This window comes from Arachis stenosperma, chromosome 9 (genome assembly GCF_014773155.1).
Source record: "Arachis stenosperma cultivar V10309 chromosome 9, arast.V10309.gnm1.PFL2, whole genome shotgun sequence".
Lineage (NCBI taxonomy): Eukaryota > Viridiplantae > Streptophyta > Magnoliopsida > Fabales > Fabaceae > Arachis > Arachis stenosperma.
The window spans coordinates 126,141,493-126,158,259 of record NC_080385.1 but is presented as its reverse complement, the minus strand read 5'-3'; the positions used below and the strand labels follow the sequence as shown (position 1 = coordinate 126,158,259).

The window sequence follows — 16,767 nt, the reverse complement described above, 5'->3', positions numbered from 1 at the left end:
TTTCAAAGATACTTACTAACAATTAATGATTTGATTGAACATTTTTTGCCTTTTCTGTTTAGGAAGGTTTTATGTTTGAATCATATCTTTTCTTGTTAGGCAAGTCATTAATTTTTAAAATCATATCTTTTCAAATTGTTTTCAAATCATATCTTTTAAAATTGTTTTCAAATCATATCTTTTAAAAATTGTTTTCAAATCATATCTTCTCAATCACATCTTTTTAAAACCATAACTTTTCAATCAAATCTTTTTAATCACATCTTTTTCAAAATAGTTTTCAATCAAATCTTTTTAACTTCTAATTTCAAAATCTTTTTCAAAAATCACTTGATTTCTTTTCCACTCTTATTTTCGAAAATCAATTAAGTGTTTTTCAAAATGTTTTCAAAATCTTTTACTTAATTTTCGAAAATTACTTTCCTCCTTCTCACATCCTTCTATTTTTGGACTAACACTATCCCTTAATGCAAAATTCGAACTTCATCTTCTTTGATAAGTTCGAATTTTTTACCTCTGTCTTCCATTTTTCTTCCTCTGACACTTCAAGGAATCTCTATACTGTGACATAGAGGATTCCATATTTTCTTGTTCTCTTCTCTTTCATATGAGCAGGAGCAGAGACAAAGCATTCTTGTTGAAGCTGACCCTGAACCCGAGAGGACCTTAAAGAGAAAGCTAAGAGAAGCCAAAGCACAACTCTCTTTAGAGGACCTGACCGAATTCTTCAAAGAAGAAGAAGACATGGCAGCCGAAAACAACAATAATGCAAACAATGCAAGGAAGGTGCTGGGTGACTTTACTGCACCTACTCCTGATTTTTATGGGAGAAGCATCTCTATCCCTGCCATTGGAGCAAACAACTTTGAGCTTAAGCCTCAATTAGTTTCTCTAATGCAACAGAATTGCAAGTTCCATGGACTTCCAATGGAAGATCCTCATCAGTTCTTAGCTGAATTCTTGCAAATCTGTGACACAGTCAAGACTAATGGGGTTAACCCTGAGGTCTACAGACTGATGCTATTCCCTTTTGCTGTAAGAGACAGAGCTAGAATATGGTTGGATTCTCAACCTAAAGAAAGCCTGGACTCTTGGGAAAAGCTAGTCAGTGCCTTCTTGGCAAAGTTCTTTCCACCACAAAGATGGAGTAAGCTTAGAGTGGAAGTCCAAACCTTCAGACAGAAGGATGGAGAATCCCTCTATGAAGCTTGGGAAAGATACAAACAATTAATCAGAAGATGTCCCTCAGACATGCTTTCTGAATGGAGCATCATAGGTATTTTCTATGATGGTCTCTCTGAACTATCTAAGATGTCCTTGGATAGCTCTGCTGGAGGATCTCTTCATCTGAAGAAGACGCCTGCAGAAGCTCAAGAATTGATTGAAATGGTTGCAAATAACCAATTCATGTACACTTCTGAAAGGAATCCTGTGAACAATGGGACTAGTCAGAAGAAAGGAGTTCTTGAGATTGACACTCTGAATGCCATTTTGGCTCAGAATAAAATATTGACTCAACAAGTCAATTTGATTTCTCAAAGTCTGTCTGGAATGCAAAATGCACCAAGCAGTACTAAGGATGCTTCATCTGAGGAAGAAGCTTATGATCCTGAGAACCCTTCAATGGAAGAGGTGAATTACCTAGGAGAACCCTATGGTAACACCTATAATTCTTCATGGAGAAATCACCCAAATCTCTCATGGAAGAATCAAGAGAGACCTCAACAAGGTTTCAATAATAATAATGGTGGAAGAAACAGGTTTAGCAATAGCAAGCCTTTTCCATCATCTTCTCAGCAACAGACAGAGAGCTCTAAGCAGAATACCTCTGACTTGGCAACCATGGTCTCTGATCTAATCAAAACCACTCAAAGTTTCATGACTGAAACTAGATCCTCCATTAGGAATTTGGAAGGACAAGTGGGTCAGCTGAGCAAGAAAATTACTGAACTTCCCCCAAGCACTCTCCCAAGTAACACTGAAGAAAATCCAAAAGGAGAGTGCAAAGCCATAAATATGGCCGAATTCTGGGAGGAAGAAGAGGCAGTGAACGCCACTGAGGAAGGCCTCACTGGACGTCCACTGGCCTCCAATGAGTTCCCTAATGAGGAACCTTGGGAATCTGAGGCTCATACTGAGACCATAGAGATTCCCTTGGACTTACTACTGCCTTTCATGAGCTCTGATGAGTATTCTTCCTCTGAAGAGGATGAGTATGTCACTGAGGAGCAAGTTGCTAAATACCTTGGAGCAATCATGAAGCTAAATGACAAGTTATTTGGAAATGAGACTTGGGAGGATGAACCCCCTTTGCTCACCAAAGAACTGGATAACTTGTCTAGGCAACAATTGCCTCAAAAGAGGCAGGATCCTAGGAAGTTTTCTATACCTTGTACCATAGGCACCATGACCTTCAAGAAGGCCTTGTGTGACTTAGGGTCAAGTGTGAACCTCATGCCCCTCTCTGTAATGGAGAAATTAGGGATCTTTGAGGTGCAAGCTGCAAAAATCTCACTAGAAATGGCAGACAATTCAAGAAAACAAGCCTATGGACTTGTAGAGGATGTTCTGGTTAAGGTTGAAGACCATTACATTCCTACTGATTTCATAGTCCTAGAGACTGGGAAGTGCATGGATGAATCCATCATCCTTGGCAGACCCTTCCTAGCCACAGCAAAGACTGTGATTGATGTTGATAAAGGAGAGTTGATCATTCAAGTGAATGAAGAATCCTTGGTGTTTAAGGCCCAAGGATATCCCTCTATCATCATGGAGAGGAAGCATGAAGAGCTTCTCTCAAAACAGAGCCAAACAGAGCCCCCACAGTCAAACTCTAAGTTTGGTATTGGGAGGCCACAACCAAACTCTAAGTTTGGTGTTGAACCCTCACATTCAAACTCTAAGTTTGGTGTTGGGAGGGTCCAACACGGTTCTGAGTATTTCTGAGGCTCCATGGGAGTCCTCTGTCAAGCTAATGACAGTAAAGAAGCGCTTGTTGGGAGGCAACCCAATGTTTTATAATTAATTATTTTCTTTTGTTATTTTACTTTATTTTGTAGGTTGATGATCATGAGAAGTCACAAAATCCATTGAAAAAGCAAAAACAGAATGAAAAATAGGAAGAAAAATAGCACACCCTGGAGGAAGAAGCTGCTGGCGTTTAAACGCCAGTAAGCCTAGCAGTTGGGCGTTTAACGCCCAGTCTGGCACCATTCTGGGCGTTTAACGCCAGAAAGGGGCACCAGACTGGCGTTAAACGCCAGAAAAGGGCTAGAACCTGGCGTTAAACGCCAGGAATGGGCATCAGCCCGGCGTTTAACGCCAGAAATGGGTCAAAACGTGATTTTTGATGCCAATTGATGCAGGGATGACTTTTCCTTGACACCACAAGATCTGTGGACCCCACAGGATCCCCAAACAACCCTACCACTCTCTCTTCTTCTTCACCCATTCACCAATCACCTCAACATCTCTTTCTCTTCACCACTCACATCCATCCTTCATAAACCACCACTTCTCCCCATACATGGCCGAACACAAAGCCATCTCCCTCTCCTCCATTTCTTCTTCTTCTACTCTCTTCCCTCTTCTTTTGCTCGAGGACGAGCAAACCTTTTAAGTTTGGTGTGGTAAAAGCATTGCTTTTTGTTTTTCCATAACCATTTATGGCATCCAAAGCCGGTTCAACTGAGAAGGCATGACCTCAAGCCCATCACTAAGAAGAAGATGGAGCAAACAAGAGACCCCTCTCATCATGAGATCCCTGAGATACCTCAAGGGATGCACTTTCCTCTACAAGACTATTGGGAGCAACTAAACACCTCCCTAGGAGAATTGAGTTCCAACATGGGACAACTAAGGGTGGAGCACCAAGAACATGCCATCCTCCTCCATGAAATTAGAGAAGATCAAAGAATCATGAGAGATGAGCAACAAAGACAAGGAAGAGACTTTGAGGAGCTCAAGCACTCCATAAGATCTTCAAGAGGAAGAACAAGCCGCCATCACTAAGGTGGACCCGTTCTTTAATCTCCTTGTTCTTTGCTTTTCTGTTTTTCGAAAATTATGCTTTATGTTTATCTATGTTTGTGTCTTATGATCATTAGTGTCTTAGTGTCTATGCCTTAAAGCTATCAATATGAATCCATCACCTTTCTTAAATGAAAACTGTTTTTATCACAAAAGAACAAGAAGTACAGGATTTCAAATTCATCTTTAAAACTAGCTTAATTAGTTTGATGTGGTGACAATACTTTTTGTTTTCTGAATGTATGCTTGAACAGTGCATATGTCTTTTGAATTTGTTGTTCATGAATGTTAAAATTGTTGGCTCTTGAAAGAATGATGAAAAAGGAGACATGTTACTGAGGATCTGAAAAATCATAAAAATGATTCTTGAAGCAAGAAAAAGCAGTGAATACAAAAAAAAAAACGAAAAAGAAAAAGAAAGAAAAAAGAAGAAAAAGAAAGAAATAAAGTTGTGATCCAAGGCAATAAGAGTGTGCTTAAGAACCCTGGACACCTCTAATTGGGGACTCTAGCAAAGCTGAGTCACAATCTGAAAAGGTTCACCCAATTATGTGTCTGTGGCATGTATGTATCCGGTGGTAATACTGGAAGACAGAGTGCTTTGGGCCACGGCCAAGACTCAATAAGTAGCTGTGTTCAAGAATCATCATACTTAACTAGGAGAATCAATAACACTATCTGGATTATGAGTTCCTAAAGAAGCCAATCATTCTGAACCTCAGAGGATAAAGTGAGATGCCAAAACTGTTTGGAGGCAAAAAGCTACTAGTCCCGCTCATCTAATTTGGAGCTATGTTTCATTGATAATTTGGAGTCTATAGTATATTCTCTTCTTTTTATCTTATTTGATTTTCAGTTGCTTGAGGACAAGCAACAATTTAAGTTTGGTGTTGTGATGAGCGGATAATTTGTATGCTTTTTGGCATTGTTTTTAGTATGTTTTTGCTAGTTTTAGTTGAGTTTTTATTATATTTTTATTAGTTTTTAGTTAAAATTCACTTTTCTGGACTTTACTATGAGTTTGTGTGTTTTTCTGTGATTTCAGGTATTTTCTGGCTGAAATTGAGGGACCTGAGCAAAAATCTGATTCAGAGACTGAAAAGGACTGCAGATGCTGTTGGATTCTGACCTCCCTGCACTCGAAGTGGATTTTCTGGAGCTACAGAAGCCCAATTGGCGCGCTCTCAACGGCGTTGGAAATTAGACATCCTGGGCTTTCCAGCAATATATAATAGTCCATACTTTGCCCAAGATTTGATGGCCCAAACCGGCGTTCAAAGTCACCCTCAGAATTCCCAGCGTTAAACGCCCAAACTGGCATAAGAATGGGAGTTAAACGCCCAAACTGGCACTAAAACGGGAGTTAAATGCCAAGAAGAGTCTCTACACGAAAATTACTTCATTGCTCAGCCCAAGCACACACCAAGTGGGCCCGGAAGTGGATTTTTATGTCATTTACTCATTTCTGTACACCCTAGGCTACTAGTTTTCTATAAGTAGGACCTTTTACTATTGTATTTTCATCTTGGTTCTTCTGGTTCCCTCTTTGGGGCCGAAACCAATGATCACACTGTTCTTATGTATTTTCAACGGTGGAGTTTCTACACACCATAGATTAAGGTGTGGAGCTCTGCTGTACCTCGAGTATTAATGCAATTACTATTGTTCTTCCATTCAATTCCGCTTGTTCTTTGTCCAAGATATCACTTGTTCTTCAACATGATGAAGGTGATGATTGACGCCCATCACCATTCTCACCCATGAACAAGGTGACTGACAACCATTCTTGTTCTACAAGCATCCGAGGCTTAGTGAATATCTCTTGGATTCTTCGGAGTCTTCGTGGAATAGGCAGGACCTGATGGCGGCATTCAAGAGAATCCGGAAGGTCTAAACCTTGTCTGTGGTATTCTGAGTAGGATTCAATGATTGAATGACTGTGACGTGCTTCAAACCTGTAACCTACTGGGCGTTAGTGACAGACGCAAAAGAGTTATTCTATTCCGGTAGGGGAGGGAACCAAACCGGTGATTGGCAGCACTGTGACAGAGTGTGTGCATTAGCTTTCACTGCGCGGATGGGAGGTAGCTGCTGACAACAGTGAAACCCTACACGAGCTTGCCATGGAAAGGAGTAAGAAGGATTGGATGAAGACAGTAGGAAAGCAGAGAGATGGAAGGGAAGGCATCTTCATATGCTTGTCTGAAGCTCTTACACCAATGATATACATAAGTATCTCTATCTTTATCTTTATGTATTTTCGTTTATCACTATACCCATTTGAGTCTGCCTGACTGAGATTTACAAGATGACCATAGCTTGCTTCATACCACCAATCTCCGTGGGATCGACCCTTACTCACGTAAGGTATTACTTGGACGACCCAGTGCACTTGCTGGTTAGTTGTGCGAAATTGTAGTGATCACAATTTCGTGCACCATATGTCATCAATGAAGACAACAACGAATTTATCCAAAAACGGACGGAAAACTCTATTCATATAATCCATGAATACCGCAGGAGCATTCGTCAACCCAAAAGACATCACAGTGTACTCGTAATGACCATAACGAGTCCTGAAAGCGGTCTTAGGGATATCCTCACCCCTCACCCTTATCTGGTGATAACCGGATCGCAAATCGATCTTGGAGAAAACTCCAGCTCCTTGTAACTGATCCATAAGATCATCAATCCTCGGCAATGGGTACTTATTCTTTATTGTAACCTTGTTCAGCTGCCTGTAATCCACACAGAGCCGCATACTCCCATCCTTCTTCTTCACCAGTAACAGTGGAGCACCCCACGGAGAGACACTTGGCCGTATAAAATTCTTTCCCAACAAATCCTCTAACTGAGACTTTAGCTCGTTCATCTCTAACGGTGACATCCTATAAGGAGCACTTGAGATTGGTCCCGCTCCGGGCACCAATTCAATAGCAAACTCAACCTCTCGGTTAGGTGGAAACTCATCAATATCATCGGGAAACACTTCCGGAAACTCACACACAACCGGAATCTGCTCCAACCTTTGATCATCACCCGAAATGCCCGCGGTTAACAACATGATACCCTGACATTCGGTTCCGGAACAGTTCACTATCATCGAATTCAAGTAATAGTTATTCACCACGACCGGCCCTTCTGTATCTTCCGGCATAAAGTACACCGACTTTGTAGAACAATCCAGCAGAACATGGTTCTTAGATAACCAGTCCAATCCCAAGATAAGATCAAGACCGATCATTGGTAAGCAGACTAAATTATGAACAAAATCACGCTGCTTGAACCTAAAGGAAACTTCCGGACATCCTAGCCTAGTTACCATGGCTTCATGGGTAGCATTATATACCTTTAGGTCATAACCTAAGGTTACAATCTTCAATCCTAACTCATGGGCTTTCTCAAATGCAATGAATGAATGTGATGCTCCCGAATCAAATAAAGCATTTAAAGTTTGACCAGCTATTTCACAGTTACCTCGAATGAGTGTCTCAGATCCCTCAGCTCCTACAGCTGAAGTGGTGAACACCCGACCAGTCTGTTGTGCCTTCCCAGCACCTTGTTTCTGCCTCTCCAGACAATTGGTGGCTTTATGCCCCGCTTTTCCACAATTGTAGCACAAACCCCATCCGGCCTTGCATGGTGCTCCCGGATGGTGACTCCCACACCTAGTGCAAGCTTGATCAGTTTGAGGCTTCTTCCCAAACTTCTTTCCTTGGGAGTTGTTGTTGTTGGGCCTCCTGAAAGAGCCTCCCCTCTTGAAAGACGGACCTCTAGGTGCAAAGCTCTTCCCTCGGTTCTGTGGAAATGAACCTTTGTGACTCCCTTTTTCAGCGGTTGCCCTTTTCACACACTCTTCAGCAACCCTACACTTGTTCACCAATTCGGAGAAAGTCCTAATCTCCATTGGTCCCACTGAACTGAAGATATCACTCCGGAGTCCTCCTTCATACTTAACACACTTCCATTCCTCATAGTCCACCGGAGTCCCTTGGCACATACGAGAGAACCTGAACAGCTCCTCAAACTTGTCAGTATACTCTGATATGGACATAGTACCCTGCTTCAGCTGTAACAATTCAAGTTCCTTAGCCGTCCTAGCAGAAGTCGGAAAGTACTTCTTATAGAACTCCTCTTGGAAAACATTCCAAGCGATATAGTCATCGCCTTGCTGCAGAAGACGTCGGATACCTTGCCACCAATGCGACGCTTCACCGACAAGCATATAGGTAGCAAACTCAACACGCTGTCCTTCAGGCACCACTTGCGCTTGCAGCGCTCGCTCTATAGCCTGAAACCATGTATCAGCCTCAGTCGGACTAGTAGTTCCCTTGAACTTAGGTGGATTAACCTTCAAAAAGTTTGCCAAGGTCATCGGACCCTGAACTCCACCTCCATCATTACCATGGTTGTTCATCTGTTGACCAAGAGCCTCAGCAGTGGCTTGCATAGCAGCAGCCATGTTCTCCAACGCAGCCATAAAGTTCACCGAGTCATTAGGGTTATTCTCCGGCGCACGAGCGTTCGTACGACCTCTCGCACTACCTCTACCGCGTCCACGAGGCGCCATCTGGTTCCTATACATACCAAACAATCGATATTAAGTTGATCAGTCTCAATATCGGAAGTCTAGTACTTCAAAGTCCCAAATGCATGCTCATGAACGTTTATGCCAATTATATCAAGCAGATATACTAACAGCACATAACACACACAAAGAGAATGCACAGAAGCATAATCAGTCCATCCCTCAGGCTCTACAGGAACGAACTGCTCTGATACCATAATGTAACACCCTACCATACAGAGTCTTATGCTTAAGTCATAATTCAGAGATGGCAAGGTATTACGACCTCTAAAATAAAAATTAGTACGTATAGTAGTATGAATGATTGATTATAACTAGGAGCCTTTGTAGAAAAAGGGGTAAACAAAAAAAACGCAACTCAAAAGCGCAACACTCCGATCGATAACGTAACGAACAAGGATAAACCAACGCGAGATTATATATATACAAAGGAGAGTCAAAAACAGGAATATCAAAACTCAAGATCCGGATGCGAAGATAACCGGTCCAAGCATAACAATATATACATATGATAAAATAAGGAAAACCCCAAAGGAAACCCAAAGGGACACAAATACAGAAAACCTATTCTCCAAAATATCCCATAAGAGGAGTCATCACAGTTTGTATTATTTAATGGAGATAAAAGTATCTAAGCAAATCATATAAACCAAAAACATGGTCCCCAAGAACAAGGAATCTTCGCAACTCTAGAAGTCTCCAGCATGCCTCAGCGGGAAACCTCACGTCCTGCATCTGAAAACCACAAAATCCGCATGGGTGAGAACCAGAGGTCCCCAGCATGGTAACAGCTTCCACATATATAATACATAATAATAGAGGAAAGCCAAGGGCAATCCTAGAACTTCCTCCATATAATATCAAAGCTTATAAACAATCTAAACCATATAAGGGCATCTGACTAAAGATTCTTCAGTCTAACTAATACTTCCCTTTCCAATTCCTTCAAACCTCCCAACCACCAGCAGGAGTATAAAATAGCAAACACAGTTATATCAGACAAAGAATATACAAATAGGAGCAGTTAAGACATTTAGACAATTAGCAAGTAATATGCAATCAAATAGGCAATCTCAAACAATTCACATAGTATGCATATGATGAATGCCTGTCCCTAGTGGCCGATGATATCATCTTGTCGGTTATAGTGCCAACCCGACAAGTCCTGGTCGCTAACCCTTGGACTGTCCCTCTGTCATGCATCCCCAAACTCGAGTTATACTCGTTATAAACTTGATCATAAACATGATCCATATCCATCACCCTCACTGGTGAATATTTACGGGGGTTCGAGCTCATCCGGGCCTTTCACAGTGCCCGGCCACACTTACGACATACGGTTAACAGAGCTTCGAGTCTCAACCTGGAGCACGTGGTGGCTAGCCACTGCTACTACCCAAGGAAACTCGTACCTCAGATAGTGGAAGTGCAAATCACAATTATCAGTAATTCAGCATAAACATGCATGAATCCTCATCCATGGATCAACATCCATATCAGCCATTCCGGCTCACGGTTAAATCCATAACCAGCCAACATTCATAGCATACACAGCTATTCCGGCTCATGGTTCAATCCAGAACCAGCCAATATTCATAGCATACACAGCTATTCCGGCTCACGGTTAAATCCATAACCAGCCATTTCATTATCAATTATAGCCTTTCGGCCCATGGCATAACAAGCACTCCCACCACCATCCTCCGCATCTCACATAATCATCTTGATCCTCATTGATCGTTCATATTCCCCTTGCTTCACTCGCAAGTTATCACATTCACTAGCCCCTTTCTAATAGGTAGGCATATTATGATGATTTAAGACATGAATGGTGAGATCGGAGGCTTAGAAGTATGAGATTTGGCTTTTAAAACTCAAAAATCAACTTTGGGATGAAAACAGGGCCACGCGTACGCGCACTCCACGCGCACGCGTGGATGGCCTCAAAAACTCATCGACGCGTAAGCGTCATGCACGCTAACGCGTGGATTACAAACTTGCCAATCGACGCGCACGCGTCAACCACGCGTACGCGCGGGTGTTCTCGTGCCCCAGGCACAACACCGGCACAGTTCTGGCATAACTCTCTGGAAAATGGCTGGGCATTGGGTGCAGCACAATCGGCGCGCCCGCGCACATCACGCGTACGCGTGGATGGCACTTTTTGGAAGATCGGCGCGCACGCGCCAGGTGCGCCCACGCGCAAGGGGTCATTCTGCTAAAAATTTTCTAAGTTAAAAAGCTGCAGAATTTCACAGATTTACACCCCAATCTTCCAACGGACATAACTTCCTCATTTTAAATCGTTTTTCACCCGTTCTTCGAACGGCATGGACATCCCGGATCCAATTTCATTTCTAAATAGATTTGGTACAAAACGGAGATCCGTAGTCCAAGTTATGTCCCATCAAAGTATACCTAAAAACCATATTTTCATACAAAACCACAATATGCCATTTTCAAAACAAACCATTTTCAACTCTTTTCAAAGTCAATCAAAACATGCCAATTTCATCCCTTTTCTTTGAAATCCATCAAAATGTATCAAATTCAACATCAAGCCTCCTCAACTCACACATTGACACATTACTACAATATACAAAATCACTATCTCATCATTTTAGCCCACTTCACCCAAGTGGCTCAAACTCAAACATATTGACATATCATATACTAATCCTCATGCCAATTCTCAACAACATCAATTCCAATAAATCATCATTGTACATAATCAACATCATACTCACCATCAACATGGTTCAACCCACAATTCAACCATAACCAATCATCAAGCATATATCACAACATGCATATTTCTCATACATCATACCACCAAGGCATCAATATTCATCATCACATATATGACCACATCATATATCTCAATCATTCAACAACATCAACCATTCAATGCCTATCTTAGGGCCTCTAGCCTAAGTATTTCCTACCACATTCAATATTAGATACGGGAAACCGAAACCATACCTTAGCCGACTTTCCCAAGCTCCACCGGAGCACTTCTAAACCACTTATCCACAAGCTCTCAAGGCCTCAACACTTCCAAGAACAGATTTTGTACCACCAAACCCTTTCTAAGCTTTTTCAAAATCACCAATCAAGCTCCAATATCCACACATACACAACCTAAGCCACAACCATCATACCCATACACAACATCTCAAACCCAAACATCATAAAACAACAAAAATACACTAGGGTTGAGAATCTTACCACACCCAAGGTCCAAGGAGACAAGATTAACCTTCTCCTTCAAGAGGGTTGGGTCCTATAACATCAAAGAACCCAAAATCTCAACATTTCACCCATAAAACTCGAAAATAGGGGCTGAGATTTCGAACAGCAAGGTGTGGCTTACCTCAAGATTGATGGTATGGGTTTTGTAGAGCTCTCCGCGGTGAACGCGTGGCCGCAAACGGGGCGGCAATCGGAGCTCTAGATCAAAAGTTATGATGGTTTGAAGATCAAGTGAGAGAAAGAACTTGAGAGAGTGTTCTTCTCCCTTTCTCTCTAATTTTCAGCTTGTGTGTGTAACAAATGAGGGGAGAGAGTGCTGAAAACTAGGGTTTTGGTTAAGTTATGTTGGGCCAAGGGCCCACTTTGGGTCCGGTTGGCCCGGTTTGGCCCGTTCGGTCCAATCTTGGTCCGAATTCTATAAAATTGGTACCAAAATTCTCGTCTCAGTCTCCTCTATCACATTTAGCCATAAAAATCACATTTTAGGCTTTCTAGAATAAATTCTTATTTATGGGTTAATTGGCCGTTAATTAACCGGGTTTTACACAAGTCAATAAAACAAGCTTATGGATTGGTAGAGGACGTGTTAGTGAAGGTTAAAGGCCTTTACATCCCTGCTGATTTCATAATCCTAGACACTGGGAAGGATGAGGATGAATGCATCATCATTGGAAGACCCTTCCTGGCCACAGCAAGAGATGTGATTGATGTTGACAGAGGAGAGTTAGTCCTTCAATTGAATGGGGACTACCTTGTGTTTAAAGCTCAAGGATCTTCCTCTGCAACCATGGAGAGGAAGCATGAAAAGCTTCTCTCAATACAGAGTCAAACAAAGCCCCACAATCAAACTCTAAGTTTAGTGTTGAAAGGCCACAACCAAACTCTAAGTTTGGTGTTGAACCCCTACATTCAAACTCTAAGTTTGGTGTTGGGAGGTCCCAACAATGCTCTGAACATCTGTGAAGCTCCATGAGAGCTAACTGTCAAGCTATTGACATTAAAGAAGCACTTATTGGGAGGCAACCCAATTTTTATTTATCTATATTTCTATTGTTTTTTTTTTGTTTTATTAGGTTTATGATCATATGGAGTCACAAAACAATTGCAAAAATTAAACAGAATCAAAAACAACAGAAGAAAAAATACACCCCGGAGGAAGAGCTGTCTGGCGTTTAAACGCCAGAAACAAGCATCTGTCTGGCGTTTAACGCCAGAAACAAGCACCAAAGTGGCGTTTAACGCCAGAAACAAGCATCAGGCTGGCGTTAAACTCCAGAAACAAGTTACATTTGGGTGTTTAATGCCAGAAACAAGCATCAGGCTGGTGTTAAACGCCAGGATTGCATACAAAGGGCGTTTTACACGCCTAAAAGGTGCATAAGGATGAGAAATCCTTGACACCTCAAGATCTGTGGACCCCACAGGATCACCTCAGGATCTGTGGACCCCACAGGATCCCTACCTACCTTCAAATTCAAAATCTCTTTCCCACCCATATCCACCCTAAATGACTGAACCCAAACCCCTCCCCCTCCACTATATAAACCCATCCATCCTTCTTCATTTTCACATAATACTACCCTCTCTTCTCCCCCTTGGCCGAAACCCACACCTCTCTCCCTCTCTTCCATATCTTCTTCTTCTTCTTCTATTCTTTCTTTTTTTGCTCAAGGGCGAGCAACATTTTAAGTTTGGTGTGGTAAAAGCATAGCTTTTTTGTTTTTCTATAACCATTGAGGGCACCTAAGACCAGAGAAACCTCAAGAAAGAGGAAAGGGAAGGCAATTGCTTCCACCTCTGAGTCATGAGAGACGGAGAAATTCATCTCAAAAGCCCATCAAGACCACTTCTATGAAGTTGTGGCCAAGAAAAAGGTGATCCCTGAAGTCCCTTTTAAGCTCAAAAAGGGCGAATATCCGGAGATCCGACAATAGATTAGAAGAAGAGGATGGGAAGTTCTCTCCAATCCCATTCAACAAGTCAAAATCTTAACGGTTTAAGATTTCTATGTAAACGCATGGATCCCTAGGAACCATGATCAAAGCATGAACCCAAACCCAATGAATTGGCTTACAATGGTTCGAGGGAAATGTTTAGATTTCAGTTCGGAGAACGTAAGGTTGGCATTCAACTTGCATATGATGCAAGAAGACGTACGCCCCTACACTAGAAGGGTCAACTTTGATCAAAGGTTGGACCAAGTCTTCATGGACATATGTGTGGAAGGAGCTCAATGGAAAAGAGACTCAATAGGCAAGCCGGTTCAATTGAGAAGACTGGACCTTAAGCCTATGGCTAGAGGATGGTTGGAGTTCATCCAACGCTCCATCATCCCCACTAGCAACCGATCCGAAGTAACAGTGGATCGGGCCATCATGATCCATAGCATCATGATTGGAGAGGAAGTAGAAGTTCATGAAGTCATCTCTCTAGAACTCTACAAAGTAGCCGAAAAGCCCTTCACCTTGGCAAGGCTAGCTTTTCTCATCTCATTTGCCATCTATGCAACTTAGCTGGAGTTGTCATAGAAGGAGACATCCTCATTGAAGAGGACAAGCCCATCACTAAGAAGAGGATAGAGCAAACAAGAGAGCCCATTCATGGATCTCAAGAGACGCATGAGGAAGCTTATCATCAAGAAATCCCTGAGATGCCTCAAGGGATGCATTTTCCTCCAAACAAATATTGGGAACAACTCAACACTTCTCTAGAAGGATTGAGTCATAACATGAACCAATTAAGGGTTGAACACCAAGAGCACTCCATCATTCTCAATGAGATTAGAGAAGATCAAAGAGCTATGAGGGAGGAGCAACAAAGGCAAGGAAGAGACATAGAGAAGCTCAAGAACACCATTGGTCCTTCAAGAAGAAGTCGCCACCCTCATTAAGGTGGACTCATTCCTTAACTTCCTTGTTCTTATCTCTCTGTTTTTCAGTTTTATGCTATATGTTTGTCTATGTTTTGAGTCTGTACTACATGATCATTAATATTTAGTAATCATGTCTTAAGGCTATGAATAATTCCATGAATCCTTCACCTTTCTTAAATGAAAAATGTTTCTAATACAAAAGAACAAGAAGTACATGAGTTTTGAATTCATCCTTGAAATTAGTTTAATTATATTAATGTGGTGACAATACCTTTTGTTTTCTAAATGAATGCTTAAACAGTGCATATTTTTTATCTTGTTGTTTATGAATGTTAAATTTGTTGGCTCTTAAAAGAATGATGAACAAAGAGAAATGTTATTGATAATCTGAAAAATCATGAAATTGATTCTTGAAGCAAGAAAAAGTAGTGAAAAAGAAGTAGCTTGCGAAATAAAAGAAAGAAAAAAAGCAAGCAGAAAAAGCCAATAGCCCTTAAAACCAAAAGGCAAGGGTAAAAAAGATCCTAGGCTTTGAGCATCAATGGATAGGAGGGCCCAAGGAAATAAAATCCAGGCCTAAGCGGCTAAATCAAGATGTTCCTAACCATGTGCTTGTGTCATGAAGGTCCAAGTGAAAAGCTTGAGACTGAGTGGTTAAAGTCGTGATCCAAAGTAAAAAGAGTGTGCTTAAGAGCTCTGGACACCTCTAACTGGGGACTTTAGCAAAGCTGAGTCACAATCTGAAAAGGTTCACCCAGTCATGTGTCTGTGGCATTTATGTATCCGGTGGTAATCCTGGAAAACAAAGTGCTTAGGGCAACGGCCAAGACTCATAAAAGTAGCTGTGTTCAAGAAACAACATACTTAACTAGGAGAATCAATAACACTATCTGAACTCTGAGTTCCTATGAATGCCAATCATTCTAAACTTCTAAGGATAAAGTAAGATGCCAAAACTGTTCAGAAGCAAAAAGCTACAAGTCCCGCTCATCTAATTAGAACTAATATTCATTGATATTTTGGGATTTATAGTATATTTTCTTCTTTTTATCCTATTTGATTTTCAGTTGCTTGGGGACAAGCAACAATTTAAGTTGGTGTTGTGATGAGCGGATAATTTATACGCTTTTTAGCATTTAGGTAGTTTTTAGTAGGATCTAGCTACTTTTAGGGATGTTTTTATTAGTTTTTATGCAAAATTCACATTTCTGGACTTTACTATGAGTTTGTGTGTTTTTCTATGATTTCAGGTATTTTTTGGCTGAAATTGAAGGACTTGAGCAAAAATCTGATAGGAGGCTAAAAAAGGACTACAGATGATGTTGGATTCTGACCTCCCTGCACTCGAAATGGATTTTCTGGAGTTACAAAACTTCAAATGGCGCGCTCGCAATTGCGTTGGAAAGTAGACATCTAGGGCTTTCAACGCCAGTTCCATGCTGCATTCTTGAGTAAAACGCCAGAAACACGTCACAAACCAGAGTTAAACGCCAAAAACACATTACAACTTGCCGTTTAACCCCAAGAGAAGTCTCTGCACATGTAAAGCTCAAGCTCAGCCCAAGCACACACCAAAGTGGGCCTCGGAAGTGGATTTCTACACTTAGACTTATTTCTGTAAACCCTAGTAACTAGTTTAGTATAAATAGGACTTTTTACTATTGTATTTTCATCTTTGGGATTATCTTTTGATCCTTTGATCACATTTTGGGGGCTGGCCTCATGGCCATGCCTGAACCTTTATCACTTATGTATTTTCAACGGTAGAATTTCTACACACCATAGATTAAGGTGTGGAGCTCTGCTGTTCCTCGAGTATTAATGCAAAGTACTATTGTTCCTCTATTCAATTCACGCTTATTCTTATTCTAAGATATCCATTCGCACCCAAGAACCTGATGAATGTGATGATTATGTGACGCTCATCACCATTCTCACTTATGAACGTGTGCCTGGCAACCACTTTCGTTCTACATGCAAATAAGCTTGAATGAATATCTCTTGGATTCCTTAATCAAAATCCTCG

General features: G+C 41.4%; 1 non-coding gene across 1 annotated transcript; it reads right to left on the bottom strand.

Moving 5' to 3' along the window:
• Positions 1–1,149: 1,149 nt before the first annotated feature.
• LOC130953183 (small nucleolar RNA R71) lies at positions 1,150–1,257 on the bottom strand. Its single transcript, XR_009075356.1, has one exon. It is a non-coding gene; the product is annotated as a small nucleolar RNA R71 (small nucleolar RNA).
• Between the last annotated feature and the right edge of the window lie 15,510 nt (positions 1,258–16,767).